This window comes from Procambarus clarkii, chromosome 43, assembly GCF_040958095.1.
Source record: "Procambarus clarkii isolate CNS0578487 chromosome 43, FALCON_Pclarkii_2.0, whole genome shotgun sequence".
Classification (NCBI taxonomy): Eukaryota; Metazoa; Arthropoda; class Malacostraca; order Decapoda; family Cambaridae; genus Procambarus; species Procambarus clarkii.
This window is the reverse complement of record NC_091192.1, coordinates 29,899,318-29,915,586: the sequence shown is the minus strand read 5'-3', so window position 1 is coordinate 29,915,586 and position 16,269 is coordinate 29,899,318.

Here is a 16,269-nt window from a genome sequence, read left to right as displayed (position 1 = left end):
CCTCTACCAGCCTGGTGCCTCCCTCACCGCACTGCCTCCCTCACTCTCCCTCACCCTCCCTCACACCGCTCGCTCCTTGACGGCAATCCACCAATTCCCTCTGAATATTAATATTCGAATATTCTTGTATCTAGATTATTCTTGATACAAGAATATCTAGATACAAGCTCTTGTGTCTGGAGTATTCAAAAAAGGCCAACTATCAGATTAATCCCTAAAGTCAGGTAAGCCACCAACACAAATAAAGAATTACAGATCAATTTTCTTACGCTGCAACCCAGGTAAAATATTCGAAGAAATCATCAACCACAGATTGATGAAGCACACGGGAGTGGAAGAAAAATATGACATCAATCAAGACTTATTCAGGAGCCACAGAGGAGCCCATACGGCTATATAACAGCCCAGACCCCACGAACGTCTAAAATATTAGATATCTAAACTAGGATTTCCACAGAGATTTACACTCCTATTACTGCAGCTCCATAGATAAGGGCCTCGCTCGTCATTGGCAGCCACGTGAAGGACGCAGTAAGACTGAAGAGCGGAGTGCCACAGGGAAGTGCCTCTCACCCTCGCGTGTCACCCACGCGTGTCACCCACGCGTGTCATCGTGGATGACATGCATGGGTGACACACGTGGGTGACAGCTCACCTGTCCCCTTCCTCTATATGTTGGGATTGGGGAACCAACAGAACCAAGGCGGCAATAGGCCATAAAGGACTTTAAGAAGTAATGGAAAATAAGTACCAACACAATTATATTCTAGATTCCACCATTGTAATAGGAAATCCAGAGACCATGATGCTTAATGACACCCTCCGAGTGCAACAGGCGAGTATATCAAAATGAATCAAGAACAAGAATCAAAATTCACTTAAACGACAGAATAAAGTAAGCCAAAACAGCCTTAGACAGACTGAGAAGACCTGGTGACCTCGGCACGAGCACACAGCTACACCTGTTCCAGGGGTGTAGGGTGCTGCTGCTGGCCGCCTCTGGAACACCCTCCAGCACCTCTGCTCACCTTCATCAACACACACGCGGGCACAAATTGGGAACGGTGCAAAACAAGGTACTAAGAAGAGCAGCAAAACACCGTCCACCGTGTGACCAAACAAACTGGGAAGCTCATCTGCTGGGACCCTTCCTGGAGACCCTGAGGACTGGGTCTTCCCCCGAGCCTCAGCCCTTACCTCAGGTCCCCCCTGCCTCCACCATCCTCACCCCCCCTGCCTCCACCACCCTCATCCCCCCCTGCCTCCACCACCCTCATCCCCCCCTGCCTCCACCACCCTCATTCCCCCCTGCCTCCAACACCCTCACCCCCCCCCCTGCCTCCACCATCCTCACCCCCCCTGCCTCCACCATCCTCACCCCCCTGCCTCCACCATCCTCACCCCCCCTGCCTCCACCACCCTCACCCCCCCTGCCTCCACCACCCTCACCCCCCCTGCCTCCACCACCCTCACCCCCCCTGCCTCCACCACCCTCACCCCCCCTACCTCCACCATCCTCACCCCCTTGCCTCCACCAACCTCACCCCCCTGCCACCCCCACCTCACCCCCTGCCTCCACCACCCTCACCCCCCTGCCTCCACCAGCCTCCCTCATGCTTCTAATAGTGGGTCTGGTCCTCAGTATAGCATACAGACAACGCCGTTTAAGCGACCACTTCGATGTTATGAGCAAGAAATAATGGTGTTTATTAGAGAGCGTGTTCAAGCACCGCCACTTTGGCGGCGTCTCAAGAGTCGGAAATCAACTTATAAACTCAAGCCAACTGGACCCAACGACCTCGGACGGGTGGGTCGTTGTTATTGGAAAGCTTGTTCACCACCCACTGCCCATAGCTTGATGTCAGCCCTCCCACTGCCTATAACTTGATGATGTCAGCCCTCCTACTGCCTATAACTTGATGATGTCAGCCCTCCTACTGCCCATAACTTGATGATGTCAGCCCTCCTACTGCCCATAACTTGATGATGTCAGCCCTCCTACTGCCCATAACTTGATGATGTCAGCCCTCCTACTGCCTATAACTTGATGATGTCAGCCCTCCTACTGCCCATAACTTGATGTCAGCCCTCCTACTGCCCATAACTTGATGATGTCAGCCCTCCTACTGCCCATAACTTGATGATGTCAGCCCTCCTACTGCCCATAACTTAATGATGTCAGCCCTCCTACTGCCCATAATATAATGATGTCAGCCCTCCTACTGCCCATAACATAATGATGTCAGCCCTCCTACTGCCCATAACTTGATGATGTCAGCCCTCCCACTGCCCATAACTTGAGGATGTCAGCCCTCCTACTGCCTATAACTTGATGATGTCAGCCCTCCTACTGCCCATAACATAATGATGTCAGCCCTCCTACTGCCCATAACATAATGATGTCAGCCCTCCTACTGCCTATAACTTGATGATGTCAGCCCTCCTACTGCCCATAACATAATGATGTCAGCCCTCCTACTGCCCATAACATAATGATGTCAGCCCTCCTACTGCCCATAACATAATGATGTCAGCCCTCCTACTGCCCATAACATAATGATGTCAGCCCTCCTACTGCCCATAACATAATGATGTCAGCCCTCCTACTGCCTATAACTTGATGATGTCAGCCCTCCTACTGCCCATAACTTGATGATGTCAGCCCTCCTACTGCCCATAACTTGATGATGTCAGCCCTCCTACTGCCTATAACTTGATGATGTCAGCCCTCCTACTGCCTATAACTTGATGATGTCAGCCCTCCTTCTGCCCATAACATAATGATGTCAGCCCTCCTACTGCCCATAACTTGATGATGTCAGCCCTCCTACTGCCCATAACTTGATGATGTCAGCCCTCCTACTGCCCATAACATAATGATGTCAGCCCTTCTACTGCCCATAACATAATGATGTCAGCCCTTCTACTGCCCATAACATAATGATGTCAGCCCTCCTACTGCCCATAATATAATGATGTCAGCCCTCCTACTGCCCATAACATAATGATGTCAGCCCTCCTACTGCCCATAATATAATGATGTCAGCCCTCCTACTGCCCATAACATAATGATGTCAGCCCTCCTACTGCCCATAACATAATGATGTCAGCCCAAGCATAACTAGGTAAGTACCAGGTAGTGGGAGGCCCAGATGGGCCCTACACAACACCTGAGTGCGGCCTCATAATACACCAACAGTTACGAGTGCAGACTACTCAACACACGCCTCTGCATCACTAAGCATCTGATTCTCAGTATCACCCAGCTGGTCCTTATAACACTGTGTAACCCAGCATGTAGTGTGGGGGTAGAGTACCCGGCCCGAGGCGCGCAGTGTGTCACGGAGGGAATCAATGATCACAGACCTCTCAACTTTCCCGTCAAGCTTAGAGGTCGTGACGAATTGGATTGTCTGGTGTTTGTCGGTTAATGTGAGGTTTGAGGCCAAGATAAATGGCTTATGTAAATATGACAACATCCTGGAGTTATTAATATATATATATTTATTATTACTTATATACTTTTATATGATTTTTATTAAAGCAGAGTGGGTTTGTTGAGGCTTAACCTTACCTACTATCATCATAGAGCGTCGCGTTTTGACGTATACTCTTGCTAAGGCTCCCAAAATTGTCGGCCTAGAACATTTCTTTAGCGGCTCGCGAAATTGACATAGTGTTCCGTTTTCTGTTTTGGCCCCCCCTCTGGTAGGTTAGGATAAGGGGGAGACTTTAGTGGGATAAGTTTACCTGGAATTTGTGAAATTTAAGTAGGGCGGGCTGGTGGTCCTGGATCGGTGTCTTCTGCCTTGGGATCTAGAGTAGTGTGGCTTCTTTCTGTCCTTCCTTCCTTCCTTCTTCTTTCCTTCCTTCTCTCCTGCCTGCCTTGGTGGGGGTGGGAGGGGCGAGGAACCAAGGATGATAATTTCCCCCACAGTGGCGACGAAGATAAAGGAGGAACCACAGCCTCCTCGCCTCGACACTGACAAATATTTTACCAGCTATTTCTCAACGTCAAGGACCAAGCACCTGGCCGGTGGTGCCCCTTGCCGGTGGTGGCCCTGGCCGGTGGTGTACCTGGCCTGTGGTGTACCTGGCCGGTGGTGTCCCTGGCCGGTGGTACCCCCTGGCCGGTGGTGCCCTGGCCGGTGGTGCCCCTGGCCGGTGGTGCCACTGGCCGGTGGTGTACCTGGCCTGTGGTGTACCTGGCCGGTGGTGTCCCTGGCCGGTGGTACCCCCTGGCCGGTGGTGCCCTGGCCGGTGGTGCCCCTGGCCGGTGGTGCCCCTGGCCGGTGGTGTACCTGGCCGGTGGTGCCCCTGGCCGGTGGTGTACCTGGCCGGTGGTGTACCTGGCCGGTGGTGCCCCTGGCCGGTGGTGTACCTGGCCGGTGGTGCCCCTGGCCGGTGGTGCCCCCTGGCCGGTGGTGCCCTGGCCGGTGGTGCCCCTGGCCGGTGGTGCCTCTGGCCGGTGGTGCCCTGGCCGGTGGTGCCCCTGGCCGGTGGTGCCCCCTGGCCGGTGATGCCCCCTGGCCGGTGGTGTACCTGGCCTGTGGTGTACCTGGCCGGTGGTGCCCCTGGCCGGTGGTGTACCTGGCCGGTGGTGGCCCTGGCCGGTGACTCGAACCCATACTGCCAGGAGCACTCTGCAACTGGGGGTGTGAGTTTTCAGTTGCATATGGTCCTGGGGACCATTCAGGCTTGTTCGCATTTGTGTTCCTCACGTGTGCCCCAAAGAATGAGGTGATTTGATAAAATACCATGCCCAAGATTACCAACAGAGTGCCGGCGGGATGATGGGGAATTAGCCTCGGCTACCATCATCTTTTGTCCGGTCGTGATGGTCGAGTGGTTAAGTTGTCCTGTACACCAGTTGCAAAGTGCTCCTGGCAGTATGGGTTCGAATCTCTTCTGGGGTATGAGTTATATATATATATATATATATATATATATATATATATATATATATATATATATATATATATATATATATATATATATATATATATATATATATATATATATATTAAAGGTTTTCAGTTTATCTTGTTATAGGGATCTTCAGGGTCTTCGGGGTATTCCATTATACAAAATAATATCCTACTGGATATCTTGTTATAAGGATACTCGGGATATCCTGTCAAAGAGATTACATTATAGAGATGGCCATAACCAATATGACATCTTAGTAAGGGGATAAGGAGTGTAAAAGCTGTACTTAACCACAGCCCGGTTGGTAGTATGTGGGCCTGCGGGCCGCTCCAAGCAACAGCCTGGTGGACCAAACTCTCACAAGTCAAGCCTGGCCTCGGGCCGGGCTTGGAGAGTAGAAGAACTCCCAGAACCCCATCAACCAGGTATCAACCAGGTCCTGCTGTACATGTTGAAGAACTTCCTCTTGCGATGATGAGGCGCTGTGATCAATCAGGCTGTGGCTGTGGTCTTCTGCACGGTAGTGTATTAACACAAATGTTATTTCCTTCAACGTTAAGGATTGTTCTTCGGTTGTTCTTGTGAACGTGTTTGGAGCGATGGGTTGAGTTTCCGCGTGTCCTCTCACGCAGCCTAGACTAGGAAATGTACTGGAGTACATGTTTCTGTCTCAGATATCCTTGATGACTAATACAATGTACTGGAGTACATGGTTGTATCACGCTGCCCTAGTTTAATACAATGTACTGGAGTACATGGTTGTATCACGCTGCCCTAGTTTAATACAATGTACTGGAGTACATGGTTGTATCACACTGCCCTAGTTTAATACAATGTACTGGAGTACATGGTTGTATCACGCTGCCCTAGTTTAATACAATGTACTGGAGTACAAGGTTGTATCACACTGCCCTAGTTTAATACAATGTACTGGAGTACATGGTTGTATCACACTGCCCTATTTTAATACAGTGTACTGGAGTACATGGTTGTATCACACTGCCCTAGTTTAATACAATGTACTGGAGTACATGGTTGTATCACACTGCCCTATTTTAATACAGTGTACTGGAGTACATGGTTGTATCACACTGCCCTATTTTAATACAATGTACTGGAGTACATAGTTGTATCACACTGCCCTAGTTTAATACAGTGTACTGGAGTACATACAATGTACTGGAGTACATGTTTGTACGCCCTCACACTGCCCCCCAGAGTGTACCACAACACTACACAATGTACTACAATGGCCGAGGAAAATATATAAACATTTCGTGGTGAGAAACAACGTGAAAATATGTGTGATGTCACGTGACATTATTTCCCCTCTTATCTTGATGTGGTTTTTTTCTTTTTTTTCTTTTTGCCTGTAAGGTGTTTTATCTCCTTGATTCTGTATTTATTTTTTCTTTCTCTATTTATTTATTTGTTTATTTATTTATATATTTATTTATTTATTTAATGTGCTGTAGTTTTGATACATAAACACCATTAATACATTATATAATGATACATAAACACCATTAATACATTATATAATGATACATAAACATTTATTATATATTATATATTAGACTCGAGCAGCACACTGGGGTGGTACCAAATCATCCCGTCCAATCGTCTAATACATCGCATTTTTGACGGAATTGACCAATCCGTTAAAAAGGCGACATAAGAGTGAAAGTCCAAGCGCTCTAATATCGACGTTTTCTATGCATTGGCATCGTTCGATAGGCTTGGGTGGGTTGCCTTACTACACGGCTTTCTGGTTAGGCAAAACTGTTGCATGATCAAATCCACAAGGGCCGTGACGAGGGTTCGAACCTACGTCCGAGAGGATCCCAGACGCTGCCTTAATAGACTGAGCTACGACATGGTTGTAGAACTGTTGCATTTTTAACGGAGTGGCAAATTGAGGGAGCGGACTCACCGAATAGCTGAAAGGAGAAAGAAATACATGTGTATACATATACTACACATATGTATAGCAATATACATGCCCAGAACCACTAAACTACCCCCTAGTGCCCTTAGCAAGCATATTATGCCCAATGACATGAAGGAGACACTGGATCATCTTGTGAGAATGAACTTCACATCAAAGCGTTATAACAAGGGGTCCAGGAAAGGGAAATCATGCCTGACGAACCTACTGGAGTTTAATGGTAGGAATGACTGCATGATATCACACAAGAAGAGAAAGGGCGGGTAGATTGCATGTTATCAGACTATCAGAAAGTATTTGACAGTAAATAAATTTAAATTTTGCCCGGAGGGGCGAGTTTATTGGGCAGCGCCACTCATCTTGTGAGTGGACACACCGCTATAACAGCATGTACAACACTCCCCAATAGGGAGAAAACCCGCTGGGTTGTTGATCCTGTCAATTGGACCCAGACACAGCTGGGACTTGCTTAACTGTCTCAAGTGAACAGCTCCTCAAACAAGAAGATTAACATCTGTCAACCCTTAAAAGCTTACGTTATCTTCCGGGTGCAAAATGGGGAAATCTTTTAAGAACAGTATCAATATTTGACAAATATTGTTTTCATGTCCCACGTAAGACACTTGTGTAGGAGTGTAAGATCTAGGACGAGGGTAAATGGCAGATTATTTAATTGAGTGACGAAGTACCTAATGGATAGGACACTGGAGTAAAAATGAAAGGGGGGATATAGCAATAATATAATTGGCCTTCAATAAGGTCAGTGTTTGAACCCATGAGAGTTTCCTTGGCATATATACATATATACATACATACATACATACATACATACATACATACATACATACATACATACATACACACACACACACATACATACATACATACATACATACATACATACATACATACATACATATGACAAAGAAAAACGAGGACGGTACCAGGCTCCAGGATGGCTTGGATCAGTTGCAGTCAAGGTCGGACAAATGGCTAATAGACTTCAATCCAGATACGTGCAGAATAATGAAGATGGAGACAGGAATAAGGAGGCATACATAATGAGAGAGAGAGGCAGCTACCATGTTCAGCGAGAGAAGAAAATTCTTGAAGAAATATAAAAAAATATCTCTGAAGGTACACACCAACTGAATGATATCAGCAACGTATGCGAAGTCGGCGAACATTAGGACAGAATTCTGAAATCCAAGCCTTAATGTGTTCAAAATAAAGCGCGAAGTCATTACAACTATATAACACTTAGATAATTGGAAAATAGGTCTGGATAAGGATTTGAGATTTGAGGGGGGAAGAATGGTGCCCAACCACTTGGACGGTTGGGGATTGAACACCGACCTGCATGAAGAGAGACCGTCGCTCTACCGTCCACTCCAAGCGTTTGGGGTAAGCAGCACCAGACTGGAGCCCCCCACTTAATTAAAAAACAGAACGTACAAAGATTCCTTCACGAGTTTTCCCATAATTAAAGGCATTGAGAAGCCAAGATAGGCTGCAAGGGCTAAACTTAATGACACTAGTAGAAAGAAGAATTAGAGAGAACATGATAGAGACATGCAAAATACTTAGAGTTAGCGATGAACTAAATCGCGGTAAAATGTTTAGGTTCAGCAGTGTAACGAAGGCGCATGCGTGGAACGAGAGGTCACGCTTGGAACAAGAGGTCACGCTTGGAACAAGAGGTCACGCTTGGAACGAGAGGTCACGCTTGGAACAAGAGGTCACGCTTGGAACAAGAGGTCACGCTTGGAACGAGAGGTCACGCTTGGAACAAGAGGTCACGCTTGGAACAAGAGGTCACGCTTGGAACAAGAGGTCACGCTTGGAACAAGAGGTCACGCTTGGAACGAGAGGTCACGCTTGGAACGAGAGGTCACGCTTGGAACGAGAGGTCACGCTTGTAGCCTGGAGACAGATGAGTCACAATGACGTAAGCAAGTGTTACCAAGGTTCAAGTGTCCACTCACTTGGACCCTCGGGGATCGAACACCTGCCTGCGAGAAGCGAGACCGTCGCTCTATCAACCAATCAGTTCACAGTCTTATATGGAGATATGTCGAATGACAAAGGGATCAGTGATCTCTGCATTGCACGACCGATAGTTTGGAAAGTCCGGGCCCAGGAGCTGAAGCTTAGACCTCCAAACTATAAGTAAATACACGCGCACGCGCACCAACTCACACACACACACACACACACACACACACACACACACACACACACACACACAGGTCTCTGCGGCCGAGTGGTCAACGTTCGGGATTCTCAATCCACATACCCGGGTTCGATTCCAATCCGAGGCGTCTCTCTCTCTCTCTCTCTCTCTCTCTCTCTCTCTCTCTCTCTCACACACACACACATTGAGAAATCGTTGTATAAATCATGGTGGTGCTTCTGACACGTTCTTCAGTAGATTATGTCCAGATGATAAATGTTGTCCCGAATAGAGTCGAAAATACCGTCCTACCTTCCCGCTGATTCCTTCAGTTTATGAAGGGAACATTAATGTACACACACACACACACGCTCTCTCTCTCCCGTGTTCTCTCTCCTCTTAGGCCGCTGCTGTAAATCCCTGTTGGTGGCTTTCATTACTGTGTTATGTTAGGTACATCTTTCCTGTCACCCTGGGCGTTGTTTCTGGTGTGTGGGGGTGGGGGTAGTGGGGCTGGGGGGTGTCCTTGTGCCTTCATGTTCTCTGTCTATGTTATTGTGTTCTTGTTTCCGTGTTTTGGTTTGTTTGTACTCACCTGTGCTTGCGAGGGTTGAGCTCTGCTCCTACAGCCCGCCTTTCAACTGTCAATCAATCAACTGTGTTTTTTTAACACACACACACCCACACACGTTTTCTTTTAGCGTGAGAGTAGTGGGAAAATGGAATGCACTTAAGGAGCAGGTTGTGGAAGCAAATTCTATTCATAATTTAAAAACTAGATATGATAGGAAAATGGGACAGGAGTCATTGCTGTAAACAACCGATGGCTCGAAAGGCGGGATCCAAGAGTCAATGCTCGATCCTGCAGGCACAAATAGGTGAGTACACCCAGGAAGCAGTCCGTAACAGCTGTCTAACTCCCAGATACCTATTTACTGCCAGGTAACAGGGGCATCAGGGTGATACCCCTGTTGAATCGAACCCCGGTCCACAGGATTACGTATCCAGCGTGCTGTCTACTCAGCCACTAGGCGCCCAATAATATGTGTGTGTGTATGTCTATGTGTATACGTGCGTGCGTGCGTGTACTTACAGAGTTGTGATTGCGAGAGTTCAGCTTCAGCTCTTTGGTCCCGCCTCTCAACTGTCAGTCAAATGGTGTGCAGGTTCCTGAGCCTACTGGGCTCTTATCATATCTACAATTGATTTTGTTCTACTACAGACGTGGCCCACATATTTACAATGCTAACCAGCATATATACATTTTCTTCTGTCCTCCATGGACAGGGTGAGAGATCTGTTAAGCATATAGTTCAGTGATTTGTTGAACAATCAACCGCAGGTGATTGTAGTCTTTTAAGATGTTCAAGACATAAATACACAGACTTAAGTCTGTTCTAGATAACCAGTGTTCGAGATATCTTTTACATAGTGTCATTAATGTGCGTTTACAAAGGCGAAATACAGTTCTGACCAGCTTACACATATCCTGTATACACATACATACATATATACAGTATGTATGTGGGGGTAAAATAGCATGTATGGGATAAAATTGCTGCAAAAGAAACTAGTGTGTTATTAAGCACTTAATAACTACTGAAGGTGATTAAGATGCTTTCACAAGCTGAGGATTGTGAAAGAGCTTTTCAGTCTTGGAGCTTTTCAATTTTCAAGATATTCAAGCTTGAAAAAAGCTTGAGAAAAGCTTGAAAAATGCTGGAGCTTTTCAAGCTCTATACACAGTTGAAACTGGCATGGAGTCTTCCTCTACTACGTAACTTCCTAATGCATTCCATTTGTTATCTTATCTGACACTAACAAAAATATTTCTTATGTCTCTGTTGCTCCTTTTGTTACTCAGTTTCCACCCGTGTTCCCTTTTACGAGTACCACCCTATTTAATGGTCTTTCTTCATCCACACTAGCAATTCTCATGGCCATTTTTTATGTGGTAATCATGTCTCCCCTAACTCCTCTGTTTCTCTCAGCTCGGAGACTTGTCTGGTGGCTTACCTTTCTCTAACTTCGACTTGTATTTGACTACAAATGGACTCCGTGCTGGAGCTGCAGGATTGGTCTGATTTTTGTGTTTTACAAGATTCTGAAAGATTCCCTTAAAACAATTTCTAAAGGCAGTTCTTATGTTGGTCCGTCTAGCATTTGCTGCTGATGATATTATTTTAAATTTGGCTTCAGGAGACAGGTTCGGTGTGGTATGAACCCCTAGATCATTCTCTGTCCGTTTCTAGGAGGATTTCATCTCCCATTTCATACCATGTATCCAGCTTCCTACTGCCTACGATTGGTTTCATTACTTTGCACTTACTGGATTTAAACTGTATTAGCCATTTGTTGGACCATTTGTTCAAATCGTCCAGGTCATCTTGTAGTCTCTTGTTTTACCTATCTCTTGTTTTAAGCCTTCTCATAATCTTATCATCATCAGCAAACACTGAGAGGAATGAATATTTTCCTCCGGAAGATCATTTACGTATATGAAAAACAGTATAGGTCTTAATACTGAACCCTCTCCCCCCCTCACAGCGACTCGCTTTCCTCTGTTGCTTAGGTACTCTTAACAACAGAGCACCCTATGTGTGCCTAAGCAACAGAGCACCCTATGTGTGCCTAAGCAACAGAGCACCCTATGTGTGCCTAAGCAACAGAGCACCCTATGTGTGCCTAAGCAACAGAGCACCCTATGTGTGCCTAAGCAACAGAGCACCCTATGTGTGCCTAAGCAACAGAGCACCCTATGTGTTACACCTGCCTGCTTCTCCAACTTACGCACCAGTCTCTTATGTGATATTGTGTCAAAGACTTTATGACAATTCAATATACTATTTTATGACAATTTACTAACAATTCAATTTCATGCTGTTAACCTCCGTGTTTGTCTCCAATCCTCAGTGAACTTACAATAAAATATTGAGTTCCTTCGGGAATATGATAAAGACTCACATTAAGGATCAGAACCAGTCTCCCAAAGTTAACAACCTTCAATGAAGTTCTTAACATGACCCTTGGATTTATTAGCCTGAAAAGTTGACCCTTTCCTTCAATTTTCAAAAAATTTCACAATATTCTACCCCCGAGAGATTGGTTCATGCGTGTCAATTGATCATGCATACACAATTTGTTTTGGGGGGAAGATAGCAGGCTTGGACAGCAACGCTGTCTTTGGATGAGGTATATTTTACCTGTAAGTACACACTTTGGGGTGTTGTGGGGGTGAGAGATGGAGGCTTGGGTGTCGCACTGTGTTCAAGTTTAGCTGGGCATTTTATGCACGCTCCACGGCAGCCGTGTTTTATTATATTTACATTTTAAATATTTGATCAAGTGTGAGTTATATATATATATATATATATATATATATATATATATATATATATATATATATATATATATATATATATATATATATATATATATATATTGTTGTGTTCTTCAAGAGATCCATAACCTTTAAGCACCTTTTTGCATTATTATTTTTGTATCAACCCATGTATATCTTGTAACCATCAAATGCATAATAAAGCACAAAAAATATTCAAGGAAGGGGGTGGTAGGAGAAAAGCACACAGAAACTGTATTGGAGGGGATCTAAACATTACCTCTAATGCGTTATGCGTGGTTTCCTCCGAGGCTATGGGTCCCCCTTCTTCCAGCTAGAGGTGGTACTCCCTTCCCTTTTTATATATATATATATATATATATGTGTGTGTGTGTGTGTGTGTGTGTGTGTGTGTGTGTGTGTGTGTGTGTGTGTGTGTGTGTGTGTGTGTGTGTAAATCGCGATGAAATTCACATGTGATGAATATTGTAAAAATATTTAAGCACGAAGAAAATATGAAACCAGAAATCATTAAGCGGTTTCGTGTTAATCAGCACAATTTCAAAAGTACAATAAATTAAATACAAGACTTGAATATTTGGGAGGAAGGTGAGGTGTGACCCTGGCACTCACCTGAGAGACTTTCAGAGTCTGCTCCATATGAGGACAACCCTGAGAGTATCTTCTTGAAGGTAAGTCTTTCATTAACTCTAAGATGGAGCCTGAGAGGCCTAGTGCTTGAAGCTTCACTACTAATCCAGAGTGCCAGAGTCAATCAAAGGCTCCTGCTGTGCCTAGAGCAACAACACTTGATCTTGGACTCTTCTAGTGACTGATGCCACTTAGTGGAGAGGTTTAGCAAGAGATCAGCAGCATATCGGCCTTTTATAAAATTATACTGTCGATCACTAATTAGCCGATGATGATCAAAGAAAAAATATCATTTGTTGAGCAATTAATGACTTGAGAATTTTGCCAGTAATGGTGAGTAGTGACACACACACTCTCTCTCTCTCTCTCTCTCTCTCTCTCTCTCTCTCTCTCTCTCTCTCTCTCTCTCTCTCTCTCTCTCTCTCTCTCTTTCTCTCTCTCTCTCTCTCTCTCTCTCTCTCTCTCTCTCTCTCTCTCTCTCTCTCTCTCTCTCTCTCTCTCTCTCTCTCTCTCTCTCTCTCTCTCTCTCTCTCCCCCCCCTCTCTCTCTCTCTCTCTCTCTCTCTCTCTCTCTCTCTCTCTCTCTCTCTCTCTCTCTCTCTCTCTCTCTCTCTCTCTCTCTCTCTCTCTCTCTCTCTCTCTCCCCCCCCCCTCTCTCTCTCTCTCTCTCTCTCTCTCTCTCTCCTGTGGTCCCCCCCTTACCCTTCACACTCTGGTGCACTCACTGGTAATCTTCACTCTCTGCTCCAGTCATAGCAGTGCCGCCCCCTAGTTTATCACCCGCTCTCTCTCTCTCTCACGTATCTCTCTTATCTCTCTCTCCTTCCCTCTTCCCCCAGCTCCTAGGAGGCCCTTCAGCGTCACCCCCCCCCCTCTCTCTCTCCCCACACCTCCTAGGACCCTCCAAAGAAACCCCTGAAGCAAAACAACAGAATCAGCAGCAACGTGAAAATAATAGACTCGGCTGCAGGAAAATAATAGAATCAGCAAGAGCAGGAAATTAATATACTCGACAGCAGCCGGATAATGGGAACCAGATGAGCGGCGGGTATAGAGCACACGGCGGAAGCTGGGACGGGAGGCACGCCGGAGCCTGTCTCTCTGACGGGGGGTGCAGACAGCCTGTCAATTAAGCCGGACAGGTAGTCAGGTGACGGCTCCCCGAGGCTCTCCTGAGTAAGGGGGGAGGGGGGGATAGGGGACATAGGACGAGCATAAGTATAAAATAAACCACAGAAGGCCTATTGGTTCACACGAGGCAGCTCCTATTGGTCCATACGAGGCAGCTCCTATTGGTCCACACGAGGCAGCTCCTATTGGTCCATACGAGGCAGCTCCTATTGGTCCATACGAGGCAGCTCCTATTGGTCCATACGAGGCAGCTCCTATTGGTCCACACGAGGCAGCTCCTATTGGTCCACACGAGGCAGCTCCTATTGGTCCATACGAGGCAGCTCCTATTGGTCCATACGAGGCAGCTCCTATTGGTCCATACGAGGCAGCTCCTATTGGTCCATACGAGGCAGCTCTTATTGGTCCATACGAGGCAGCTCCTATTGGTCCATACGAGGCAGCTCTTATTGGTCCATACGAGGCAGCTCCTATTGGTCCATACGAGGCAGCTCCTATTGGTCCATACGAGGCAGCTCCTATTGGTCCATGCGAGGCAGCTCCTATTGACCCATCTGAGACAGCACCTATTGGTCCATACGAGGCAGCTCCTATTGGTCCAATTGACCCATCTGAGACAGCACCTATTGGTCCATACGAGGCAGCTCCTATTGGTCCAAAATTGAACTGCATAATCTAAATAGAGCCGTAGCAAAAGCTAAAGAATAACATGAAGTGTTATATTGCTAACACTTCTTGAAATGGATTCCAGGAACTTATTTTCGTACATTTCGTATATCGAATGCATTACATTCTTGGCTATAAATTCCTACTGATCATCACCTCAAAATCTTTTGCGAAATCTGGCTTTCGTAACATCAACACTATCCACCTGATATCAGGTAACTGTCACCCTTACCTAGCTCCTGAACCCTCCACTTTCTATACGACTGTGTGGCACTTGGAGGGGAAGGTTGGGTTAGATAATTATCAGGAGAAAGCATTAAGCCAGTATGGCTATATAGCACTAGGGAGAGGAAGGGAGGAAGGAGGTGAAATATAGTAAACCAGTATGACTACACAGTATTTGGTAGGGACATGAGGATAGGAGGGAGTGAAAGATCGATTCCCAACCACTTGGGACTATCGGGCATCGAACGCCGACCCTGCAACTAGCTAGGTGGTAAGAACGAGAGATTGCTAGGGGGATTAACCTAGCTACATAAAGTGGCTGTTATAGGAGGCGGATTACCTATAGCTTGGTTTGGCGCCACGCCACGCCACAAACTATCACTATTTTTAAAAAGGATGTCATTAGATCCACAAAGGTAAACATGGCATTGTTTGAGCTAGTTTGTGGTGTGGTGGTTTGTAAGAGGCTGCGTTGTTAGAGAGAGAGAGAGAGAGAGAGAGAGAGAGAGAGAGAGAGAGAGAGAGAGAGAGAGAGAGAGAGAGAGAGAGAGAGAGAGAGAGAGAGAGAGAGAGAGATAATGACCAATAAAGGAGGGAGAAAGTGCCCAACACGGGATAATGAGTCACAAGTCAGCGTACAATGACCTCTTGAGAGTGATGTGTGCTGACAAGTCACTGCCGGTGAAATGTGAATGTAATTAAGATATGAAGCGACTTGTTTATACGGCCGGAGTATCCAGTCCAGGCGGGCAGGCGCGGTCTATATGGACCGTTCCGTCGGCGGCCGTGGTGGGGGGGCAACCCGTCCTCCTAATACAACGTCGCATTCTGACGTATACTCTTCCTAAGGCCAAAAATCGTCGTACTGGAAATTGGCAGCGGCTCGCGAAATTTGACATACTGTTCCGTTTTCTGTTTTGGGTCCTCTGGTAGGTCAGGATAAGGGCACTTTAGCACGACAGTTTCTTGACGTTGGGAAATGTTAAATGGCCGTGATGGTGTGTGTGTGTGTGTGTGTACTCAGCTATTTGTGCTTGCAGGGGTTGAGCTTTGGCTCTTTGGTCCCGCCTCTCAACTGTCAATCAACTGGTGTACAGATTCCTGGGCTCTATCATATCTACATTTGAAACTGTGTATGGAGTCAGCCTCCACCACATCACTGCCTAATGCATTCCATCCGTTAACTACTCTGACACTGAAAAAGTTC